Here is a 26,795-nt window from a genome sequence, read left to right as displayed (position 1 = left end):
AAGTAAACATTTTAATTTTTAAAAATCAAATTCAGGCATTAAAATCCCACATTAAAAGCCCTCACTGACAGAGATTCAGGCTCAGGTCAGTAAAGATTGCTGGCAGACAACTTTGGCATGCTCATACCCACGTTTGACCAAGGCATTAAGCCAGCACATACCTTTTGCTGGTGGAATTAGGTAAACTGCCAAGATGTGGATTCCTATCCATGGAGACCACCAGAAGGCACTGATTATACTCTGCATTCTCAGAAGGAATTTTGAGTGAATAATCCAAAAAGTTTATCTAACAATAGTTCATAACAATAAATATTTTCAATGGAGTACTTCAATAAGCAAGGGAATAATTTAGGTATACATCAATTTTTTAATTGAATAAATATGTATTTTATAAATACAATAAAAACATAAAATATAGCAATATAAATTACTTATAAGATGCAAAAACTAGAAGTTTTAAAATTTCTTAAATTCTAATTCTAAAAGAATGATATGATCACTACAAAGCAAAATGAAATACAAAGGTGGATGAAGAAGTTGTGTAGTACCCTTGAACTTAAACAACTTGGGATTGAACTGTGTGGATCCATTTATATGTGGATGTTTTTCAATAAATATGTACTACCGTACTACATGATCCATGGTTGGTTGAATCTGCAAATGTGAATACTGGGGGTCGACTGTAAAGTTATGCACAGATTTTTGACTGTGTGGAAAGTTGGTGTCCCTAGCCCCAGAGCTGTTCAAGGGTCAACTGTAATATCCAGTGATCCTCTATGCAATCTCATTCCACTTACCCCAGCCTACATATCAAACAAATTTTTAAAAAGGCAACCCAAACAAATGAAAAAACTGAGGCAAAAAGAAAAAGGAAATTTGCCTAACACCATGCAATTAGCAGAGCTGGGGTGTGAATCTGAGCAGTCTGTCTCCAGAATTCATGTTCATCATGTAAACCTAACCTGTTTAGCTGAACAATATTTCTGACTCTGGTATGTACTTTATATTTTAACCGATGTTAGAAATGTGTAACTCCACCCAAAGCACCCACTTCTCTTCCTCCCTGCATCCCTTGATGTGGTCTATTCAGAATCTCAAACTAGAAGTCTTGTCCTTAATATACAGGATTTGAGCATTTAATTAATTTAATTTAATTAAGTTAATAAGTTAATTTAAGACAAGAATTTAAGACATCTCCATAGAAAAACTGACAGAAAAATAGTTAGGAATGGATAATCCTCTCACACAGAAATCTAAATGGCTGGAGCACATATGAAAAGATATTCTGATGAAAGTTGATACCAAGATAGGACTTTCATTCAGTTGATTTAGTAAATATGAAAAGATCTGTTATGTTGGGTCTGGAACTACATACCCATATATCAAGTTGAGTACTTGAAATCTCTTCTAGAATGTGAAACACTTTCAAATTTATCATGTCCAAAATTAGACACCTGTGGTGTCTAACTCCACACATATTCCACCTTTCACCTTACTCATCTCAGTCAGGATTCATAATTTTCCAGTTGCACAGGCACCTCAAGCCTCCATGACTGCTGCTTTTCATACCACTCGCCCAATACTTCAGAAATTCCTGTTTCCCCTAACCTCAAAATGTATGAATTACCTAATACCTGTATACTACCTCTTTTGTTATCACCCCAAATGTACTCTGATCAAGGTTTCTGTTACAGCTTCCTAACAGATACTTCTGCTACTACATGTGACCTCTTACAGTATTTTCCTCAAAATGGTAGAGTGATTCTTTTAAAATACGTTTGAGTTTGTCACTCCTCTGCTTAAACTCTGCCATGATTCTCCTTTTCACTAAGACTAAAAGCCAGCGTCCATACCTTGGCCTGCAGGTTTCATATTGTCCATTTAACCCCAAACTCTCTGACCTGCTCTGGTTTCTCTCCTTCACTTACTCACTGAGTTCCAGCCTCACTCTTACCCTTGCTCTTTTTGAACACTCTAGGCAAGCTCTTATTATTTTTTTCCTACAGTGCTTGTGGCTTTCCAAAAAAATATGTAATTTATCAGTTAATTATATCTCTGAAAGCCCCTGAAAATAAAAAGTATGGCCCCTTCTCTCCTAAGTAACTTGTAAGATTTAAGTACTATCAGAATTTTTTAATGTCAGCTAATTTGATATAAGAAAAATAGTTGTTAAATATTGCAGCACTGATGAGACTGAATTGTCATATATATATATATACATACATATATATATATATATACACGAGAGAATAAACACCTCATCTCTGAATAGCTTTTTTTTTGTCCATCTTGCCAAAGAAATTCTTTTTGTGGGCCCAGTTTCTCTACAATTTCACCCACCTTATCACCCCTCCATACCTCGGCCCCTTTTCCAACTCTCACAAAGTGTCTACTTTGTGTTAGATAAGGATTTGTGGAGTTAAACGCCTTAAACAGGTAAAACCAGGGTGAAGGACATAAAGGAACAGAATTTCAGAATTGAGAGGAAAGAGGGCTTAGCCCCAGTGCACAAGCAATTATACATTATCATACCAATAGAAAAGAGAAGATACAGTCCTAAAATTGCAAGATGAAAAGAAAATGTTCCTATATTTTGTTTGAGAGAGAGATATGGATGAAAATAATAAGCACAGGCAGAACCACCAAGTGTGTTTAAATGGATGAAAGGTAAAATTTTTAAAAAAATGTTATTGACTAAGGATTTGGATCACTTTCAAGGGGTTCTCAAAATACAGGTAAAGGGTTATAGTATTTTAGCATAATTTTGGATTGTCACATATTATATTTTAAATTTTCTTGGTCTTGGATGTAGAAAGATTAGCTCATTTCATGCTTAACTAATGAAACTATCATCAGTGGTCAGTATAGGACCCCATTCAAGTTTTATTTATTTACTATTTATTTTAATTATTTGTTTTATTCACAGTGCTGGAAATCCTTCCATTCTATCATATATGTGCTTAAAAGAAGGACCAGATTGTGTTATGTAAGTGTGCATTTGTATGGATACTACATGGCCACAAAGTAGAATGTGATCGTATAATCTCTCTCTGTATATCATATACATTATACATATACCAATCTAATATATTTGATATGTAGCTTTGAATAGCATTATGAAACATGTAGGGATGTTTTGTATATACATTTTAAGTAACGTAAACTATATAGCTTCTCAATCTCTTTAATGACTGTTTCCCCCAATGTAATGTAGACTGATTTTGCAAGATAAAAAATAATTATTAGAAAAATTAAGGAAGATATAAAAATGCCAGCCTTTTATTATTAGATATGATAGACATGAAAATACATTTTAGTAAATCAATTAAAGCAAATCGTCTTAGCACAAGGAAGAGAGACTTAAGATCGTGCATGCTGTTTATTGAAAGTGAAATTATGACTGAATGTTAACTCCCCATATTATATACCTACATAGATACTTTGGGTACCATGTGTATATATATATATATATATATATATATATATATATATATATATATATATATATATATATATATCACTTTCCTATTTGTTTTCTTACATATCTATAATAAGTTAAATTCTTGTAATTTAAAAAAAAACTGATATGGGTTGTTTTTTTCCTTCAACTTTTTTCCCCCGAGTTTGATCAAAACTAGATCCACTTCTAGTTTGTTCCTTTTTGCACTTAGGTTTAAAATTTATTGTTCTAGACATTTTCATCAACTGAAATAATTTGCATTTCTGTTTTCTTCTTAAGGAGATTAGTCTGTAGTTTGCTTTTTTCTGTTCCTGTGCCTTTTGGAAACAGTCTCATGTTCAGGAGTGCCTTTTTTGGTTTCTATAGTGAAGTACAATTTCTTTATTGAACAGAGTTAGTGGTTGGTGGTGAGAGAATGGCTTAGCCTGTGTTGTTCCTGTCTCCTTTTTATTTCTGCAGGATACTTACATTCCCTTCATTCTTCATTGACATTCCCTTCATCCTTCATTGTCATTCCTTTTCTATTTATGTGATTGTACCCCAGAATCAATGTTTCATTCCAGTGCACTTTCAAGCGCATTTCCTGTACTACCAAGTCATAATATCTTCATTTGACATTTAGTCCTGGATGGTGTCTTTCTGGTGGTAGGTTTTCCTGTCCTTTTGAAATTATTCTTTACTCCAAACCCTCCCTTTTTAAAAAACTGAGCCTCCTACGGCTCCCCTTCCCCATTTGTCTTACAGTGAGAGTAGGATCACAGATGGAATTTGGATTTATTTCTCCACATACTGTTAATTTGAAGTTTTTGGTATTCTGTCTCCTAGTAATATTGAAGTCGTAAGTCATGTATGAACTTATATTACTCTCAAATTTAGATATTTTTGAGGCGTGGATGTATAGAGTTTGATTTAAGCAGCTACCATTAACCTCTAGAAATTATTTACAGTACCACGTATGTATTTAAAGATTTTAATGTAACAAATGAGCTTTCTTCTTACTTGTTAGATTATCCAATCTAGGTTTGGTTGATGGCAACATGACTCAGAGAGGATAATATATCTGTTAGAGATTGAATGTTTGTGTCCCTCCAAAATTCATACTTCCATATATTGAAGCCCACACCACCAGTGTGTCTGTATTTGGAGATGGGGCCTCTAAGGAAATAATTAAGGTTAAATGAGATTATTAGGGTGGAGGCCTGATCTGATAGGATTAATGTCCTTTTAAGAAGAGATACCAGAGCTTGCACACTCTCAATGTCTCTCTGTGTGCACAGGAACCAAGAAAAGGACATACGAGGGCACAGCAAGAAGGTGGCTACAAGTCAGGAAGCATTCTCACCAGAAAGGTAATTGCCCAGAATATTGCTCTCGGACTTCTAGACTCTAGAACTTCAGTTGGTGTATTCTAACCAATGGACTTTTGTTACGAAACTCCTAGCAACTAATATCTAAATTACTTCTCTGTTTGATTTTAATAACACCTTTGAGAAACCATTTTCAAAGAGGCACACTGACATGAAGAAGATTTTAAAGAAAGTTGATCAGGATATTTATTTTAAATTTTATTATCCAAAATAAAACATGATGCCATATTTTCAACAATCATCTGCAATCATTCATTACTTGCTACTTCTAAAGATTTATTTTCTAAAAGTAAAGTATAGCTAAAAGTAAATGACAATTCAATAAAGTAGACTCCAAATTCTAAAATTTTTAATGCAAGAATCATCTTCAGATAGAAATTAAATTTTATTCACATCTATAAGTTGTCACAATACATTTTATAGGTAAGCAATATCATGATTTTCAACCTATCACATTGATAATTGTTGCTAAATTACAGAACATGTTATTTTTTTTCCTGCAAAAATTGTCTGCCATTGTAAAAAACATATTGCATTTACTTCTTTTCATATAGTGTTAAAAATGATTTCTACTACACTACGGCTGCCCATGTTATTATTCTTTTAAAAAGCTGGGACCAAACTGGTATCATATCTAATAGAAACACCTAAACTGATGTATGATTTATAATGCTGAGAAAAATAAAATCAATTATCTCTTGGCCGGTTAGTTTATAAAGTATAGCTACAACATTTATAAGCAGCCATCATTTGACACTTATAATTCATGCTGACCAATGTAAAGTGAAGGCTATGAAGTTAGGTGCACAGTAAATCAATGCTTAATTATGTAATTTCTAAGTCAAATATAAATTTCAACTATTGCAGGTTATCATTTGAAAAACAAAGTTTGAAATCTACTCTTTACAATTTATGTATTCTTACTTGATGGCGTATACATATGCACCTTTGTACATACATGCTTGTCATTTGCATTTAATCCATTCCATAGCTTATATATTTTCATGTCATCTTTAATTTTATTTGAATTTATTATTTTGAATATGTTTTCAACAGTCAGAAATCCCTTAAAGTAAATAGGACAGGTATTCTTCTCATTTTCATTATTTGAGTAACAATGTTCCTTCCACTTTACTTCTTACTGAACAACCGTGTTACATTCCGAGTTGGATGTATGTATCTTTTTTTGGTCTTTGGAAGTACATTGAAAGAAGCCTATATGAGAAAATATTTGAAATAGTCACAATATTTATACCTGAAAATGAATCAAAAAATTGTTTTTAAAAACCCCAAATTTGGCATAATCAATGCCTTAAAGAAATTTTGTTATAGAAGTAACTGTATTTTAAAAGAAAGCTTTGAAATTAAACTTGTTCAGTACTGTATGTCAACTATATTGCAGTCAATCTAGAAGAAAAAAAAATCTTTGAATAATGACACCAAGGGAAGGTTTAGCTTTTCTACTTTACTATGCAGCTCTTCTCTGTGAGGTCAGCCTATCACAAACATACTAGAAAGCTTTCAATCTCTACATTTTCCTTAAAACATCTTTCCCCTCATATTTGTTTGCCCAAGTGACGTATTTGTGACTAGTTAATATTTCTTTCAACTCACCTTGTATAAGTTATTTCTTAGGTAAGGGAATATAAGGTATAAGTAAGATTGAGCATTACTCTTTCAGCTCTTATCCTCTTCAGAGTTGTTTATTGATCCAATTTCAAAGTCAATTCCCTATTATAATTGAATTTTCTTTTATATATAAGACTGTTAGGTTGCATTGCTTTCTTTATACAATTTCAAAATACCCCTCCCCTCATTTATAAAGATCAATAGGAAACTCTGCCTAGAAAAAATACCCAGAAAAAAGTCATCCACTAGTGTGGTTTAATGTGTCAGGAGAAAGGGCTCTCTTGAAATTATTTTTCTCTCTCAGGTAATGTAAAATAAGAGATGTGAGACTAAAAATTACCTGATAAAATGGAAGTTCTGATGGATTCTTTAAGGCTTTCGTGAGGAAAATGTTCGAGTTCACTGTATTAAGCTAAACCTTCTCTTGATGTATTAGAGAAAGACAAGAGGTTTATCACTAAGGATGTATTAAAATTTTATATATTAAAATTATATATATATTGAATATAATATTTGTATTGCTTTTAAAAGGAACATTATTAAGATAAACTTATAAAATAGAGGTGGGAAATTAGTTTTTCCTCTTTCACTGTGTGGGAAAAAATATGAAGCCTTTGCTATTTTAAGGTACAACTTTGGGCTTGATATCTAGTAATAAATTCAGTTCAAATATCATATCCTGAAAATGGCCTTCCTCAAGCCATGAGTTACTTAAAACACTACCTCACTTTAACTCCTCCTCAGTAACTCTCCAAGGCATTACCTTAATTTGGTTTCTTTATAGTCCTTAACAGGAGCACAAATTTCTGTGTTTATCCCTTTGTTAACTGTTTCTGTCTACTAGATTTTAAGCTACAAATCGTAGCATCTTTGTTTATCTTGATGAAGACTCTCTCCTTAATGAAATTTGAGTGAAGCTGAGCCCTCTTTCTGACTCGGCCTCATCTTTGGACTGTGTCTTCACCTCCAGTCGTAGCAAGAATTCAGAGTCGGTTAGCCAGTCCCCCTACCCTTGATATCTCCTCTTAGTAATTTTTCATTCAGTGACTTTCTCACTAGAGCTGGCTATAAATCCCCAACTGCCTTTGCTATATTTGGAGTTGAACCTGATCTCTTAAATAAGGTCTTTCTTACCGCTTTATAATAACTGTCAGAATAACTTTTTGCATTAGCAATCCTGTCCATCACTTTATACTTAGCATCTATAATAGCGCCTGGCATGTAGAAAAACAATGTGCATTTCCTGAAGGAATGAATAAATACCATGATTAATAATGATTAAGTATATAAGAAAGTTAAAGTTTATACATATCTGTGCATATGTAATATTAAGGTTTAGTTTAATACATGTAAGATGGTATAACAGACCTCAGGATCTGGGGCCGGACTGCCAGAGTTTGATGACTCCTGTAGAATCTGATTAGTTGTATGACTTCGGGCGAGTTATCAATTCCTTGGAGCTTCAGTTTCCTCTTTTGTACAATGCAGTTAATAAAAGTACCTGAATTATGTGGTTATTAAGGCAACAATAAATGAGTTAATATATTTGAAGCTTTGAAAAGATCAAATATGCAGTCAATATACAGTACTCTCATTAATAAGTGTATTAGCATTAGTAATACCACTAACCTGGTATGTATTGCGTGCATTAAAGGGACTATTCTATCATACACACTTCAAGAGATTTATCCAGTCTGAAAAATATGCAGTCTATCCATTTGAAATGAAATGTTGGTACACTAATGGTTTCCATCTGCTTTCTTTGACTGTATCTTCTTGCTTACATTATAACCCAAATTTCTAGAAAACAAGCTGGGATGAACACAACAATCCATCCCCTTCTCCCTGCTGATGCTAAAACTAAAAGAAAGTATAAAATATATTCAACTGTTTATTTTGACTCTCACACATAACTATACAAAGGCAGGGATTTGGGTTGTTGTATTCAATTTTATCTCCCCAACGTTTACGTGCAATCATAGAATTAAGTCATTTAGAAATGGTATTAAAATTATTACCAGATACTATTAATTGGAATGGAAAGTCACTTCATTAGCGATTTAGTTATATAGTATTACAAAATGAAGGACATCTTTTAGAAATGAAAATAGTTGCAGATTTAATTAAAATGTTAAATTACTGTAAAAATAAATCATAAAAAAATTTAATTGAAGAAATGGAATCAGACTGTACTCTAATGTATTTTTTCATTTCCAATTTTATAGCACATATTTGATATTTAAAGGAAAAATAGGTATCACTTCATTTGTAAACTGCATAAGGATCTTCATTCTAGTTAATGTAGCATTTTTTAGGAGGATTTTTGGGACAATTCACGTTCATGGCCAATGTGCTAACATTTTATATTATCAACTGTTCTTTTTATCATTAGTCTAAGATGGTTTTTCAGGATCTTATTAAATTTCTGATCATGTATTCAGCTTATTACAGGGCTATAGTTACTGCATCTTAGACGATGCACAACACTGCTTATTGTTACTGGGAATAGAGTTCTGTGTTAGAATATGCATTTGAGATCTAAGTCCAGGGTCTCTGATGCTACTCCTGTTATACCTCTGGGATAAGGAGGGAAATATAATACAGGGAAAAGAGTGTTTCTTTGGAAAACCCAACTCTTCTGTTAGCAGTGTGTTTCTGGAAAGAAATCAGCAAACCTCTCTCAGCTATGATTTTCACATTGATAAAAGTCTAATGGTCTCTGTGGATCATAATGTATCATAAATTAGAAGAATTGTGAAAATACCTTTACTTCCTTTGTGTTCTGCCATTGAAGAAAATAATTTTTCCATAACTTTCTGCCATTAATGTATTTAATTTATACAGGAGAAAGTCCTGTATTTGAGACCAGATGCCTAAACATTTCCTAGAGAAAAATAAGGAGTACATTTGAGAATGCATTGCATTTTAAAACTTAAAGATTTAGAATGGAAATTCTGAATTTGGAATAATAGAATTCATGATAATAGTGATAAAATTACTATATGAAATTTGAAATTTATTGATATATCCATGTCCATTTGGATCTATCCACTGAGTATATCCATTACAATTTTTAAAAATATTTTGACAACTTGTAATTGCTGTAGATACTGAGAGGGCTATTCATCCTAAACTGCTTTCTAAGTATTGTGCTGTGCAATAATTGAACTGCTGGTCCTTTCCTTATAACAAATCTATTTCTAGCTGTAAATATTCTTGAAATTCAAACATCTTCTGAGGACAATATTTTGTGCTGCTGTCTATTTCAGATGATAAATGGTGACTAATCTCAGTCCTTAATTATGGAGATCAGAGAGAAAGGTGGGAGAATCTTTTAGTCACTTCAGTTCATTTTTGATGCTAAAATAACAAAAATGTATGTACCATATTCATGAATAGTCCACAGTATTGTCAACATTTTCTTCAATACTTTCCCCATGGAATTATTGTAAATAAGTGTAGTTGAGACATTTAGTTACAAAGCTTACTTACTGATCATAGTTTTCCTTATGCTAAAATAAATGGCATTTTAAATGCTCAATGTATTCCTTTCAAGCAGCATTTTTTGTATTTGTTAAAGAAACTCAGTTTCTGGGTCAATTATGCCTGTTATAGAAAGATCTTTATAAAGTATCAATCAGTCTCACACTTCACAGAAACAAGTCATGTTAAATAGCATCCTTTAGTACATTTTGAGACAGTAGCTGCTAAAATGGGCTGCACAAATCCCTGAATTGTATGTGACAATGAAAATACATCCCTATTAAACCTCTGAATCATTTATTCCTATTTTACTCATTTGTTTTTTTCCAACTCGTAAGTGCCCAGGAATCCCATACCTTTTCAGAGACAATGCCTTAATTAATACTCATGGAGAATTCTCTCCTGGAGAAAATGCAATACATGGCCAATTACTTTTTGAAATGCATGATTCTTCTTAACAGATTGTACCTGCATTCACAGTATAATGCTCTAAGACTACCTGGAGGTTACATTTCCTCAGTTCTGCATAGTGGTAATGAGCATTTAAATCACTTTAATTCTTTCATATTTGTATGTATTCAAACCTGGAAGGAGAAACAACACAAAAGGCATTAGAAATGTAAAATTGATTTTAATTAAAATTTTGCAATCTATATGTATAAGCATAATCCTAGTCTTATGATACTATTACTTCTACAGATGAATTCTTCCTATCTTTTAAAGAATTGGTACTACTTCAAAAACCACTTTCAAAGACAGGATTATATACCTTCACATTAGAAGAAGATAATGAAAATGTTTAAATAACACATAAAGAAAAAAACAAATATATGGACATTGCATGTTTAAGGTGATAAAAAATTAGTAAAGCAGAAATACTAGAATATATTCCATATGAAAAAGTCCATGAAAACAGTAACTGCCATTTGAATATAAAAACTGAAAGCTGGTGTAGGTTATGTAAGAAGAAAAAAGTCCTTGAAACTTTGGCTGTATGGCACCAGTCTTGACTGATAGCTGTTTAGTTCTACAAACAAAAGGAGTTGTTAACTGACAGATGGTTGTGTTCTAAACTTCCAGTTATTTTCCCACAGAAACCACTGGTTGGCTAATAGCAAAATATATACATATATATATACATATATATACATATATACATATATACATATGTATACATATATACATATATATATACACACACACACAGAAATATTTGTAAAAGAAAATTTGGATCATCTAATATTTGCAGTGCACATTACCTTCAGATCATTTGTTACACTGTATTTATAATTCTTATCTAAAGCAACCAATCTTACTACTGTTCTCTTTCATTTTCTAAAGCTATGAGGCTTTGAAAAACTGGCTCAGAACACTCAGAAGAATGCAGAAATAAGAATAAGACTTCGTGAGTAACCAACATTATTATTCTGCTGGTTCTTTCAGTAAAGATTTAACTAAATTTGCAATATATGCATATCTTAATATTGTATGTCATTTTTTTTTAATTTTGAAATTATGTTTGGGAGGTTTTACCAACGTACCTCAGTGGACCACCTTCCAAAGTCAATTAAATCATGGCATATTGCCTGAGAAGTGCATCTCATGAGCTGCTTATGCCCAGGTACCTTTTCTTCATTTCTGGAATAAATCTCAAATTAAAAGAGTGTTACTATTACTCAGTCTGCATTTCTAGTTGGCTCTCATTCCCATACTTGTAATGCTCAACCTACGTGTTTCTTCCTTTTCAAATATCACTCATCTGTCATGACTCCCCTAAAAGCTCCCTCCTTTTAAAAGACCTCTATCCCATTCTCTTCAGAAAGTGGAATTTCCTTCCGAGCCACCATGTCACTTTGTACGTCCACTGTTCATTCATCATAATCTTGACTATATCACAATTGGCTTTATATTTAACCATTACTACTCCTCACATTGTATCTCTTAATAAAGAAGGCTCATTTACATCCCTTTTCACTGGGTAGGCAGGAATAAGGTCTAAGTTAATCTGTATGTACTCGATATACATCTTATTTAAAATGGTAAGAAATTGCAAACAATGTAAACCAGTTAGTTTTCAGTTAGGCATAGCATAATATTCTGAGACTATAAAAACTGTTTGTTACACAATATTTACTGTCACTGGTGAATTTATGTCCTATTGCTGCCACAAAGTTGGTGAAATGAAAAAAAAAATAAGGAAGTGCAAAAAGAGCAGGGTGCCTGAAGTGAGTTAAGCAAGGAGAAGAGATCATTTTAAATTTAAGATGTGTATTATATATGCAAATAAAGGTGTCAGATCAGAATTTGTTATAACAAGTCTGGGCTTTGAGGGAGAATCAGAGAGAGCTGGAGACAGGCTCCAACAAAGGGTTGACAGTACAAGCCCTGAGATTTTGTGTGGAGGAGCCAATGAGGTACAGCAAGAAACAGGAGAGGGTCATGTCTGGAAAGCCAAGTGCAGAAGGGTTTCAAGGAGTGATCAACTGTATTTATATAGGCAATTAACCAAAAGGGATTATAAAATTGATATGAACATACTTTAAACTTAAATATTTATCTATTGGACCACTGTTTGATGAGGTAGATAAGAACCTTTTTCTATTTAGTTCATTAATAGAAGTAAAATGTAAGTGAAGAATAATTCATGATTTTTTAAGGAGCCTTTCTGACATTTACAGTTGTGTTCACACGTAATGCTAGAATGTATATTTTCAGGTAGCTTTTCCAAACCATTCGTCTCAATGCAAAAGCTTTTCTTCTTTACAGTCATATTTTAACACTTTATGTAATAATTAGTTACTATAGTCATAAGTATAACTGGCACAAATACGTTTGGAAATAAACATAACTTGGTACTTGGTGGAAGCAGATATGTAAGGATAGTAGATATTAAAATATAGCCTAGTAATACTAAGTGCCCCATGAGTTGTGATTGTCACTTTGTTTCACAGAAAAAATGGAGAGCATCAGTTAACGAAATGAGTACATAGGTGAAGGGTAAAAGGACTTCCAATACATACCAAAATGTTAAATGAATATGTTGGGCATTACAGGATACTTTAAAACAACTACAGCTAAGTCATCACCTAAAACTTGTAAGGTCAATCAAGTTGCAGTTTAAAAATATGTTCTTAAAAGACAGTCTCTTCAGCAAGTGGTATTGGGAAAACTGGCCAGGCGCATGTAAATCAATGAAGTTAGAATACTCCCTTACACCATACACAAACTCAAAATGGGTTAAAGACAAATATGAGACATGACACCATAAAACTCCTAGAATAGAACATAGAAAACATTCTCTGACATAAATCTTACCAATGTTTACTTAGGTCAGTCTCCCAAGGCAACTGAAATATCAATAAAAGCAAAAGAAAAAGAAATGGGACCTAATTAAACTTAAAAGGTTTTGCACAGCAAAGGAAACCATAAGCAAATTGAAAAGACAACCTACAGACTGGGGGAAAATATTTGCAAATGATGTGACTGACAAGGGATTATTTCCAAAATATACAAACAGTCCAATCAAAAATGGGCAGAAGAACTAAATAGACGTTTCTATGAAGAAGATGGCCAACTGGCGTATGAAAAGATGCTCAACATTGCTAATTATTAGAGAAATGCAAATCAAAACTACAGTGAGGTACCACCTCACACCGGTCAGAATGGCCATCATTAAAATGTCTACAAATAACAAATGCTGGAGAGAGTGTTTAGAAAAGGGAATCCTCCTACACTGTTGGTGGGAATGTAAATTGGTGCAGCCACTATAAAAACCAGTGTGGAGACTCCTTAAAAAAGCTAAAAATAGAGTTACCATATGATCCAGTAGTCCTACTCCTGGACATATGTTTGGAGAAAACTCTAATTTGAAAAGATAGATGCACTCCAATGTTCACAGCAGCACTGTTTACAATAGCCAAGACATGGAAGCAACTTAAGTGTCCATCAACAGATGAATAAAGAAGATGTGGTACATATATACAATGGAATATTTCTCAGCCATAAAAAAGAATGAAGTAATGCCATTTGAAACAACATGGATGGACCTAGAGATGATTAAACTAAGTGAAGTAAGTCAGACAAGTTAAATACCATATATCACTTATATGTGGCATCTAAAATATGACACAAATGAACTTATGAAACAGATTCACAAACATAGAAAACAAACTTATGGTTATCAAAGGGGAAAAGGGGGTGGGGAAGGAATAAATCAGGTTTGGGATTAGCAGATACAAACTAGTGTATATAAAATAAACAACAAGGTCCTACTGTGTAGCACAGGGAACTCTATTCAATATCCTGTAATAAACCATAATGAAAAATAATATGAAAAAGAAATATATATATATAAACTGAGTCACTTTGCTGTACACCAGAAACACAACACTGTAAATCATCTATATCTCAATAAAAATAAGCAAATAAAAATGTGTTCAATGAAGAATTAAGTAAATTGCCAAAGTCAAATTTGGCATAGTAGTGACATAGCCTATATTTGAATACAAAGATGTGGAGCCCAAATTCCAACATTTTCCCTATGAAATATCTTATATAAAATATAAGACCTACCTTAACTTGAAACAGTCTTAGAGATAATTTTTATAGTTTGAAGATCTTATTTTGAATCAAGTTTAACAGATATTAAAGGATATATTAAATGACACAGTATTTTTAATGTATCACCGCTAAGGAATGCAATGTTCTTTGACATATTAGATGGCGAAAGATAATTTATATCAAATTACTTCAGATTAGAAGTGGCCAAGATGGCAGAATAGGAAGACCCTAAACTCAACTCCTCCCATGGGCACACCGAAATTGCCACGATTTACAGAGCAACTATCTATGAGAACAACCTGATGACTAGTAGAAAAGATTTTCAAGAACTAAAGAAGGAACCACAGTGAGACAGGAGGGGCAGAGACATGGTATAGTCAAGACCCACACCCCCAGGTAGGTGACCCACAAATGGTAGAATATTCACAATTGCAGAGGTTCTACAGAAGAAGCAAATGAGCCAATCCCCACATCAGGTTCCCTAGCCCAAGGGTCCTGGACCAAAGGATAAACCCCTAGAACATCTGGCTTTTAAGGGCAGCTGTGCTTATGTGTGGTAGAATTGGAGGGCAGTAGGAAATAGGGACTCAGCTCTTCAAGGGCACATGTTAAATCTCACACACTCTAAAACCCACTCTGAGACAACATGAAGTGTACTATCATTCCCATGCTATGGGTCTCAAAACTTATTTGAAGCAGTAATAGCTGAAAACTTTCCTATACTTGGAAGGGAAACAGACATCTAGGTCCAGGAAGCACATAAAGTTGCAAACAAGATCAGCACAAACATGTTTACAACAAGACACACTATAATTAAAATGGCAAAAAAAAAGAATATTAAAAGCAGCAAGGGAAAAGCAACTAGTTATGTACAAGGGAACCCTCATAGACTATCAGCTGACTTTGCAGGAGAAACTCTGCAGGCCATAAAGGAGTGGCATGACATATTTAAAGTAAAGAAAGGAAGAAAAAAACTACAACCAAGAATACTCTACCCAGCAAAGCTTTCATTCAGATTTGAATGAGATCAAAACTTTTATAGAAAAGAAAAAGCTAAAAGAGTTCAGCACAACAAAACCAGCTTTACAAGAAATGATAAAGGGAATCTCTAAGCATAAAAGAAAAAGCCACAACTAAAAACATGAAAATGACTAAAGGAAAAATCTTATTGGCAAGGCAAGTATGTGGTAAAAGTAGTAAATCAGCCATGTATAAAGCTAGTAAGAAGATTAAAAGGCAAAAGTAATAAAATCGATATCCACTATAGGGATACACAAAACAAACTGATGTAAAATATGATGTCAAAAACAAACAATGGGGGGGGGCTGAAAATTGAGGGTTGTTAGAAGGCATTCAAACTTAAGAGATCATTAACATAAAAATCATATGTATAAAATCACATATACATTGCTATATATAAACCACATGGTAAAACAAACCAAAAATCTATAATACACACACAAAAGAGAAAGGAATCCAAACATAACACTAAAAATAATCATCAAATGACAGGGAAGAGAGCAATAGAAGAGGAAAAAACCAAAAGAGAATTACAAAAACAACCCTGAAATTATTAACAAAATGGCAGTAAGTACAATACAAACCTATCCATCTAAAAGCAGCAGAATACACATTCTTTTCAACTACACATGGAACATTCTCCAGGATAGACCATATGCTGGGCCACAAAGCAACTTTCATCAAATTAAGAAGACTGAAATCATACCAAGCAGCCTTTCTGCCTATAATTTTATGAGTAGAAATCAGCCATAAGCAAAAAACTGCAAAAACCACAAACATGTGGACGCTAAATAATACGATACTAAACAACCAAAGGGTCATGAAAGAACTCAAATAGGAAATCAAAAAATACTTGGAAACAAATGAAAATAAAAACACAATGATCCAAAGTCAATGGAACACAGCAAAAGCAGTTCTAAGAGGGAAATGTATAACGATACAGGTCTACCTAAGGAAACAAAAAATCTCCAACAACTTCAACTTACAACCAAAGGAAGTAGAAAAAAAGAATAAACAAAACCAAAAGTTAATATAAGGAAAGAAATCATAATGATCTAACTACAAAAGATTAGAAAGATAAACAATCCCATTTACAATAGCATCAAAAAGAGTAAAATACCTAGGAATAAATCTAACCAAGGAGGCAAAATATCTCCACTCCAAAAACTATGACAATGATGTAAGAAATTGAAGATGACACAAAAAATGGAAAGATATACTGTGCTCACATATTGGAAGAACTAATTAAAATGACCCTACTACCCAAGGGAATCTACAGATTCAATGTAATCCATATCAAAATACCATTGACATTTTTCACAAAACTGAAACAAATAATTCTAAAATTTGTATACAGACACATAAGACCTCAAAGAGCCAAAACAATATAGACAAAGAACTAACTGGAGTATCATGATTCCTGATTTCAAATTATACTACAAAGCTACAGTAATCAAAATGCTATGGTACTGGCACAAAAACAGACACACAGATTAATGGAAGAAAATAAAGAGCATGGAAATGAACACACACTTGTAAGGTCAATCTAGATAAAGAGGCAAGATATACAATGGAGAAAAGATGGCCTCTTTAATAAATGATGTTGGGAAAACTGGACAGCTACATGTAAAATAATCAAACTAGACTACTTTCTCACACCATCTATAAAAATAAACCCAAAGTGGATTAAAGAGAGGTAAATCTAAGACCTGAAACCATAAAACTCCTAGAAATAAATATAGGCAGTATGCCCTTTGACATCAGTCTTAATATTTTTTTGGATAAGTCTCCTCAGGCAAGGGAAACAAAAAGCAAAAATAACCAAATTAGACTACATCATACTAAACAGCTTTTGAAAAGTAAAGGAAACCATCAATGAAATGAAAAAGCTGCCTACTGAAAGAGAGAAGATATGTGCAAATGATCTATCTGATAAGGGGTTAACATCCAAATTATATAAAGAATTCCTATAACACAACATCCAAAAAAAAAACCAATTAAAAATTGAGCAGAGGACCCAATACATCTTTCCAAAGAAGACATACAGATGGCCAACAGACACACACATGAAAGGAGGTCCAACGTCACTAATTATTAGCTAAACGCAAATCAAAAACCACATGAGATTTTACTTTCCACCTGTCAGAATGGATATTATCAAGAAGACAACAAATGACAAGTGTTGGTGAGGATGTGGAGAAAAGGGTACCCAAGTGCATTGTTGGTGTATGGAGGTTCCTCAAAAAATTAAAAAGAACTACCATATGATTCAGCAACTCCATTTCTGGTTATTTTTCCAAAGAAAACAAAAGCACTAATTCCAAAGATATATGCACCCTATGTTCACTACAGCATATTACTGTGCAGATTTAATGAAATTCCTGTCAAACTATCACTAAGAATTTTTGCATGGGCACAGGGCTTAAATAGCTAAATCCATCTGACAATGAGAATAGAATGGGGGAAAAAAGTAATCAGGAATGTGTGGTATTGGTAAAGAAATAGACAAGGATTAATGAAAAAATAAAAGTAAAACCACACACTATGCTCAACTGATTTTTGATAAAGCTGCACAGGCAATTCAGAAGAAGAAGGATAGCCTTTTTAACTGGAGCAATAAGACATTCATAGCCAAAAAATTAACTTTTATCTAAATCTCAATTTTTGAAAAGTTAACTGAAAATGAATATACTTACATGTAAATAAAAAACTATAAAATGACACAAAAATAGAAAATCTTTTCAATCCCAGCCTATACACAGTGCTCTTAGAGTTGACATTAAAAGCACAGTCCATAGCAAGAAAAACTGATAAATTTGACTTCATTGAAATGAAAATATTTTCCTCTGTGGAAGTCCATATGTAAAGGCTAAAGAGACAACCTTCAGACTGGAGAAAATATATTTCCAAGCGACATATCTATAAAGGGCTAGTATCAAGAATATATTAAGAGCTCTCAAAACCTAATAGGGAAAAAAAACAACAAACAATCCAATTAGAAAATGGGCTAAAGACATGAACAGGCTTTTCAGGGAAGAAAACATACGGATGACAAATAAACCTATGAGAAGATGTTCCACATCAGTAGCCTCAGAAAAATACAAGTGAAAACCACAATGAGATATCACTACATACCTATCATAATGGTTAAAATAAAGAATAGTGACAGCATCCAAAGTTGCCTAGACTAAAGAAACTAGATCACTCATATTGCTGGTCGGAGTGGAAAATGGGACAGCCACTCTGAAAAACAGCTTGGCAATTAAAAAAAAAAAGCAAAAATAATAAAAATTTAAAAAACTAAATAATACCCAGCATAGACTTATAGACTAAATAAACTACTATAAGACCCAGCAATTGCTCTCCTGGGAATTTAGTCCAGAGAAATGAAAATGGAATATAGTCACACAAACACCTATACACAAATGTTTTTAGTAGCTTCGTTAGTGATATCCATAATCTTGAAACAACCCAGATGCTACTTATTATGTGAATGTTTAAGCAAACTGTGGTGCATACATATTTTGTAACACTATCCTGCAATAGAAAGAATGAACTATAAAAAGAGCGAACACACAACAACATTCATGAATATCCAGGGAAGTGTGATGATTAAAAAAGCTATCTCAAAAGTTCACACACTATATGATTCCATTTTTTTTTTTTTTTTTTTTTTTGCGGTACGCTGGCCTCTCACTGTTGTGGCCTCTCCCGTTGCGGAGCACAGGCTCCGGACGCGCAGGCCCAGCGGCCATGGCTCACAGGCCCAGCCGCTCCGCGGCACGTGGGATCTTCCCGGACCGGGGCACGAAACCGTGTCCCCTGCATCGGCAGGCGGACTCTCAGCCACTGCGCCACCAAGGAAGCCCTATGATTCCATTTTTAATGTCACTCTTGAAACAACAAAATTTCAATAGAAAACAGACTAGTGGCTTCCAGGAGTTTAGCAGGGGTTGGAGTAGGAAGGAAATGGATGTGACTATAAAAGGACAACAGGAGGGATCCTTGTGGTGATGGAATGTTCTGTATTATGACTATACAGTTCTGTATTATGACTATTACAGTCAATATCCTGTAATATTGTACTGTAGTTTTACAATATGTGACCATTGGGAGAAACTGGATAAAAGGTAAGTGTGATCTTAGTATTATTTCTTACTTCATATGGATATATAATTATTTCAAAAGAATTTAATTAAAACTCAAAGTTCACTTCTTCAGTCACAGTATCTACATTTCAAGTGCTCACATGTGGCTACTAGTAGCTACCATAAAGAACAGTGTAGAATGTTTCTATCATCTTAAAATCTATTGGAAGGAAAGAGTTGTACGGTTGAATAGGTATATCTCTACATTATAATAAAAACGTTATTTAACCTATATTTTAGTCAATGGAAGATTCCAGTTAACTGAAGTGTTGTCATATTAAGTGAAAATTCTTAAAACTATAAATTCTCTTCATTTTAATTTAGAACATATGACTCCAGAACTTTCACAGGAATTTTCTATTAACCTCATTTTCTCAACTTTTGCTTTATCAGGCATATGCTTTTCAATCCATTAATTAAACAATTGGACAGTTAACACATTTTCTAAAACATTTAATCAAAATACTAATAACAGTATTAAATAAGAAAGCTAAATTTTGTAAGCAATGGGGAAAATATATAATATTTACATGAATAAAGAATCAAACATTTATACTTCTCTCATACATTAATTATTTTATGTAGTTTTAAAATTCATGTGTGTAAGTTAAAGCAAACACTTTAATTTCATATAAAAATGTGAAAACTAAGTTTCAGAGATATCAAGTGGGATATCCAAACCAACTGATTAAATAGTAAAGTGAAATACTTTCTTCAACTAAAACAAAGATAAGTCTAAATACTTCAAGTATTTTTAGAAATATTAGGAATTCTTAAAGAAAATTAAAATAGAAATGAGGAACATAGCAGTATCTCTAAAAATAAGTGATAAGTTAGTTAAAAGAAAAAAAGCAGTCTCAATCATTTTCAGATTTTAAAAATATAAATTTTTCAAATTGCTACATACACCCAGTTAACTTAGTTTGAATCTAGGCTGAGTAGTTTTTCTTCCTTAGTTGATTACATTTTGAAAGTTCATAGTGAAAAACTAAGGAGGTTTTAGGTGTTTATTTTAAAAAAGAAAATATCTTAAACATAATTCCGAGTTTGTCCATAGACATCATCTAAACATACTTTTTCTCTCAACTTATAAGTTCTGCTATTTAATTTTGATTTAAAATTGTCTTTCTGCCTTTAGGTCCAGCTCGTCAGTCATATAGCTAGTAAAGTAAATTTCATACTGCTATTCCTTTCACCTCTGCTTATGGGCACATAAGCAGGAGATGGGCATTAATGTTAAAATGAAGTAGGAGGAAATATTATGCTGTGAGATTTAGATTCACCACAGTGTTAGAATTGCTTCGAGGCAACATTTATAATCAGGAAAAAAACAATATCTTTCATAAGAATGTCTTAAATATATAATGTCTAAAAATTATAGAAAGTGAAAAATATTAAACTAGATGAAATTAGACTGATTTAAAAAATGTCCAGCAATTTCTTGTTACAATTAAGAGACAATTAAATTACATGTTGGCTATAGTTACCCTACAACTAGAAAAAAATCTCAAGTGAATAATTTAGACATTTCCTTTTCCCCAGGAAAGATTTAAAACAGATTTTAAATAATATGCTTAATTTTAATGTTTCTTACAGTCCAACAAAGAGAGTCAGAACATTTATGTATTTTGAAATATTTTTGTCCTTTAAAGACTGGGCCTCTGGCAATATATGGAGAATAATTTTCAAGAAAATGTAGACTTTAAAATATTTTCAATTTATTTTATCTTTTAATGAACATGCATTTACATTTAATCTAGTATGTTTTGGGTTGCATATAGCAGAAAACTACTCTGGCTCATACAATGAAGAGGGTAACCTGGCATATTTAACTGAAAAACTTTACATTTTAAATAGATGGCTGCCAATGTTCAGTCAGTCAGGGCTTCAGCTCCTTTTTCTGCCAATCTCTCAGCTCTGTCCCCCAACCTTTCCTTACAGTGTCAGTCTTAGTCTGGCAGTAAAATGGTTGCAGCTTTTCACATAAATATATGTCATTATTGAGAGAAAAACCTATCTCTTGCAGCAACAATCTCTTAATAGAAAATAAATGAAGAATCCAAGCTCTCCCTAGAATACTTCTCATATCTCATTGACCTGAACTGGGCACATAATTATCTTGAAATAGTTCCTTGTTCAGTATGATGCTATGCTCCAATTCTCTTAATTCTGAATGAATCACTAGCAAAGGGATGGGCTTATCCTCAAGAATCAGGTCTCTCTCTGGATATGGGGGAGAAACCCACTTTTCTTTTGAAGGACGTGGGTTCTGGGCCAGAGATTACATAACAGAATGAAAATTGGGGAGCCATTATTAAAGTGGGAAATGGATTTTTTTGAGGCAACCAAAATGTCTTTTGTAATTGCAAAAATTAAAATCATTGATCAGAGATATCAGAATATTTCTTGAAAGATAAACTTTTGACTTTGAGTTATCCCCAGAGATTTAGTGATGGGTTACAATATCTCAATGTCTATTAATATAGGAAACTAAATGCATAACCACTTAATGAAGATAAGCAGAAAAAATAGATTATTTTAAACTTGGAAAGGATCACAGGTATTCAAGGCAGCAGAGTGCCACATTAGGAAATAATTGGATTTGAATGTGGAGCTAATAAATCTGAATTCTTGTCCATGATCTTAAACTAAGTAGCTTTTTCTCCTCCTCCTCTTTAAATTAGCATGTCAGAATTCCTATTCTGTAAATAAGGGTGCTAGACTCCACTTCCAAAGTAAGACAATAAAGTCTCAGTCTTTTGAACATTCTGAAACCAATTGCAAACAATAATGAGAAAATAAAATTCCATACCTAATAAAACTAATAACATGTACTATGTAAACTACAACATATATAAGGAAAGGCTGCTAACTGCATTGCAATTTGGCTAAATTAAGGAAAGGGAGTGAGTGCTGATTACTGTTGATCTTGGGCAAGTTAGCAGAGGCATTAATTTTACAGAATAGATTGCATACTCAGGGATAAAACCAAAGATTCCTTGTTTGGTATAATACAAACAGAATGTTTGAGCTGGCTACAGAAGTTTCCCTGAAACTATGTGCCACTGCAGAATGACAGTGAGTATGGTGATAAAGGAAGTTATATGTACATACACGTGGCCAAGTGGCAGTTGATATGGTGCTCAGTGAAGCCATATGCATGCTCATTTTCTCTGCAGGTCCCATGTAGACTCATTTCTTTGCAAGTCATATGTACACTCATTTTCTTTGCTTTGGGTATGACTGGTAAAGAAAAAAGCATAGAAGACAATCAGCATTACAGTATACTTACTGTACAGTAACTTGATTGGTTAAAGTATAGTTACTTGATCAGTTAAAGATAAGTAAAGGCATATTATTAACACACTGGGAGATTTTGTGCCACCAGGAAAGAGATCTATACCTAAAGTCAGAATGGTGAGAGATTTTTTCCACAGACAAATCAACTCTATTTTTGAAGCACACTAAATAATTTCAAGAAAATTAGATAATCAATTGCTGGGAAACAACCACAGGGGAAAAAGTTGAATTCTGAATTTTAAAAAGTAGGCACAATATAACAAGAGAGGAGCTCGTTTTACTGCTTCAGCATAGACTATTCTATGAAAAACTATATACCAAATAATAAAATATTAAATATATAAACTAAAAATTGTTCATAATGTATTAATTTATAGCAGTAACAAAATGAGAACACATAGTCACAGATTATATATGCAATGAGAAAATATGGTATATAATCAGAATCCAAATAAAATATTAATTAAATACCAATACTTTGTATCAGATACTACTCTATTACATACACAATTTAATTTCTAGACCCACTATCACTATTTTATTCATATATACATATATATGATATATACTATACATATAGTGTGATGTATATGCACATATATATGTATGCTAATACATATGTTTGTACATGGTGAACATATGAGGCTACAATTGATGCATAAATGAATCCCCAAAATAAAAAAATTTTAAGGAGTTTTTTTTTTGGTCACACGGCTTGTGGGATCTTAGTTCCCTAACCAGGGATTGAACCCATGCTGTCAGCAGTGAGAGTGTGGAGTCCTATTGAGTCCTAACCACTGGACCACCAGGGAATTCCCTTAAGAAAATATTTTAATCTATGTTATAATAAAGTTAAAAATGAACAATAAACTAAAAATGTTAACCGTTTGAAACCAGTGAGATGTTTATGAATAACTAAGTCCATATCAAATCAAAATAGCACTGCTGTAATATTTAAAAAATAATGATAGTGAGAAATCAACCTATTGACATTTATGAGGCTTATAAAGAATAATAACTATTTCCAGTTTTTAAAATAAAACAAATAACATGCATATAATGCATGCAAATTGGAAAGAGAACAATAATTTTTTTTTGAAAACTGTAAGATCTAATATATGCTAGTAAACAAAACTGAATTATAAAAAGAACATTATGGAGAATTATAATCTCAAGTAGTTTAAACATACTACAGTTTATAAATGTATCAAATGAAAGAAGAGACAATCACAAATCTAAGAAGGGTAAACACACCATGAAAAATATAAAATGAGTCAAGATGGCAGAACAGGAGGATGCAAAATTTGTCGCTCCTCACAAGTACATCAAGAATACATCTACAGGGCTTCCCTGGTGGCGCAGTGGTTGAGAGTCTGCCTGCCGATGCAGGGGACACGGGTCTGTGCCCTGGTCTGGGAAGATCCCACATGCCACGGAGCGGCTGGGCCCGTGAGCCATGGCCGCTGAGCCTGCGCATCCGGAGCCTGCGCTCCTCAATGGGAGAGGCCACAACAGTGAGAGGCCTGCGTACCGCAAAAAAAAAAAAAAAAAAAAAAAAAAGAGTAGAATACATCTACAAATGCAAGTTCTTTCAGAGCACCTGCTGAACATTCGTGGAAGACTTCAGACATCTAAAAGGACAAGAAAAATCCCCTCGCAACCAGGTAGGACAAAAGAAAGAAAAAAAGAGGAATCAAAAAAGGGATCAGCAACCCTGGCAGGAATCTGAAGGTGAGAGGAGGCCCCCACACTCAGAAAAACTCCCTCATGGTGGGGAAATCCACTGGGATAGAAAGGGACCTTCAGGGGATCAAAGGAGAATGCAGAAGATCAAAGGAGAACACAGTGGACGGCCTGTGGAAGGCAGGACAAAGAAAGAACCGTGTGCATGGTCTGCACTGCAGCTCTGCACATTCCAGCCTGAGTCATGAATCTCCTGTTGCAGAGGAGGGCTGGGTGCTGGAAAGAGGGGTTTGGAGTGCAGACCCAGGGAGGGGATAGCTGTTGGCTGTGAAAAGACAGCCTGAAGGAGGTGTCTTTTCAGCTTACAGCCTGAAGGAGTAAGGAGCTCAACAACAGGGAAAGTTTGCAGAAAAAGCCTGGGAATAGAAGGCATCATTGTTGAGTGGTGCCTAAGGGGCAGGGCTGCTATTGCAACCCCTTTCCCCACCCGCCAGCTTCTTTGGCCTTTGCAGGCACTGGGAGGGACTCCCATCAGAGTGAGCATGCCATGGTCTGTTGCAACTGCCTGCTGGTCCCCACCGCCATGGGCAATTAATGCACACCCCAGTTGTGGCTGCTGTAACACTCCCCAACCTGAGGGAGTAAGTGTGCCACAATCAGCTGCTTTCATTCCCTCTCACCTGGGCAGGGAGCAGTTGCCTGAGGGTGGCGCACTCGCAGAGGTGGGGCCAAAACCAAAGCTGAGCCCCAGGGGTGGTGCGACTACGGAAGAGGAATGGAAATCTTTCCATTCAGCTGCACAAGCCACAGATTAAATCCCTGTGATTGGCTTGGTAAATCCTGTGTCTGTGGAATACCTGAATAAACAAGGAGTGTTCCCACAACTGTTACCAGTCTAGCCTTAGCAGCAGTGCACTTTGGGAGCAAGTACACACAGGAGTTGGGCCAGGTCAGAGACTGAGCTGGCCCCACAGTGACCATAGCAGAGACCTGCCTAGAGGTATTGGAGGGCCTCCTTGGGAGGTGGGGATTGGCTGTGACTCACTGTGAGATCAAGGACACTAACAGAAGAGGCCCCAGGAAAATATTTTTATTACCATTATTCTTTTGTTTGTTTAGTTTTCTTCAGTTGATGGTGTTGTTTTTATTTTGTATTTTTATTTTTCATATTTTTATTTTTCTATTTTACTTTTTTTGTGTTTTTTTTGTTTTTCTGTTTTTTATTTTGTTTTTATTTTTTGTTTCTATGTGTTTGTTTTCTTGCTTTTTTGTTTGCTTTCTGTTTTTGTTTTATTTTTCATTTTTTTGTTTTTGTTAGTTCATATTGTTTGTTCTCATTTTATTTTATTTTATTTTATTTTAATTTTTTTGCAGTACAGAGGCCTCTCACTGTTGTGGCCTCTCCCGTTGCAGAGCACAGGCTCCGGACGCGCAGGCTCAGCGGCCATGGCTCACGGGCCCAGCTGCTCCGCGGCATGTGGGATCTTCCCGGACCGGGGCACGAACCCGTGTCCCCTGCATCGGCAGGAGAACTCTTAACCACTATGCCACCAGGGAAGCCCTTAGAATTCTTTTGTTTGTGCTCTTTTTTCTTCTGTTTGCTTCATTGTTTCTGTTGGTTTGGTTTTGTTGTTATCATTTGTCTTGGATTTGGTGTGTCTGTTTTCTTTGTGTGTGTGTGTGTGTTGTGTCGTTGTTGCTGTTTGTTTTTGTTTTTGCTACTTGTCTTGGGGTTTGTTTGTCTGTTTCTTTTCTTTTCCTTTCTTTTTTCTCTGCCCATGCAGCACAGCTTGCATGCTTTTTGTTCCCCGCCTAGGGTCAGGCCTCGGCCTCTGGGATGGGAGCACTGAGTCCAGGATGCTGGACTGCCAGAGAATTCCTGAGCCCACAGAACATTTATTGCCATGTGTTCTCCCGGAAGTACCATCTTGACACCAAGACCTGTTTCCTCCCAACTGCCTGCATGCTTCGGTGCTGGACACCTCATGCCAAACAACCAGCAAGATAGGAACACAGCACCACCCATCATCAGACAGGCTGCCCAAGGGGGACTAAGCTCACAAACACCCCAAAACACACCACCTGATGAGCCGCTGCCCATCAGAGAGAAAAGACTCAGCTCCACCCACCAGACCATAGGCACAA

At 34.3% G+C, this 26,795-nt stretch overlaps 1 protein-coding gene and 1 long non-coding RNA gene across 3 annotated transcripts in view; one reads left to right on the top strand and one right to left on the bottom strand.

The window, feature by feature from the left end:
* LOC109548754 (uncharacterized) overlaps positions 1-11,614 on the top strand; it is a 117,504-nt gene extending 105,890 nt beyond the window's left edge. Inside the window, exons 5-7 of the mRNA XM_073804919.1 lie at positions 2,927-2,986; positions 4,738-4,809; positions 11,281-11,614. The gene's annotated coding sequence lies outside the window, so the exon portion shown is untranslated. The remainder of the gene's footprint in view (positions 1-2,926; positions 2,987-4,737; positions 4,810-11,280) is intronic.
* On the bottom strand, positions 5,033-22,905 carry LOC109548755 (uncharacterized). Of its 2 annotated transcripts, XR_012331898.1 has the most exons (6): positions 22,782-22,905; positions 11,481-11,588; positions 10,408-10,523; positions 9,221-9,340; positions 7,825-7,957; positions 5,033-6,042 (listed from the first exon to the last, which is right to left on the bottom strand). It is a non-coding gene; the product is annotated as an uncharacterized lncRNA (long non-coding RNA). The 2 variants fall into 2 exon arrangements; XR_012331897.1 differs by lacking the exons at positions 9,221-9,340; positions 22,782-22,905 and having other exon boundaries at positions 11,481-11,577.
* Positions 22,906-26,795: the final 3,890 nt, after the last annotated feature.

Source organism: Tursiops truncatus, chromosome 5, assembly GCF_011762595.2.
Source record: "Tursiops truncatus isolate mTurTru1 chromosome 5, mTurTru1.mat.Y, whole genome shotgun sequence".
NCBI lineage: Eukaryota > Metazoa > Chordata > Mammalia > Artiodactyla > Delphinidae > Tursiops > Tursiops truncatus.
The sequence above is the reverse complement of the archived record's forward strand: the minus strand, read 5'-3'. Positions and strand labels throughout refer to the sequence as shown.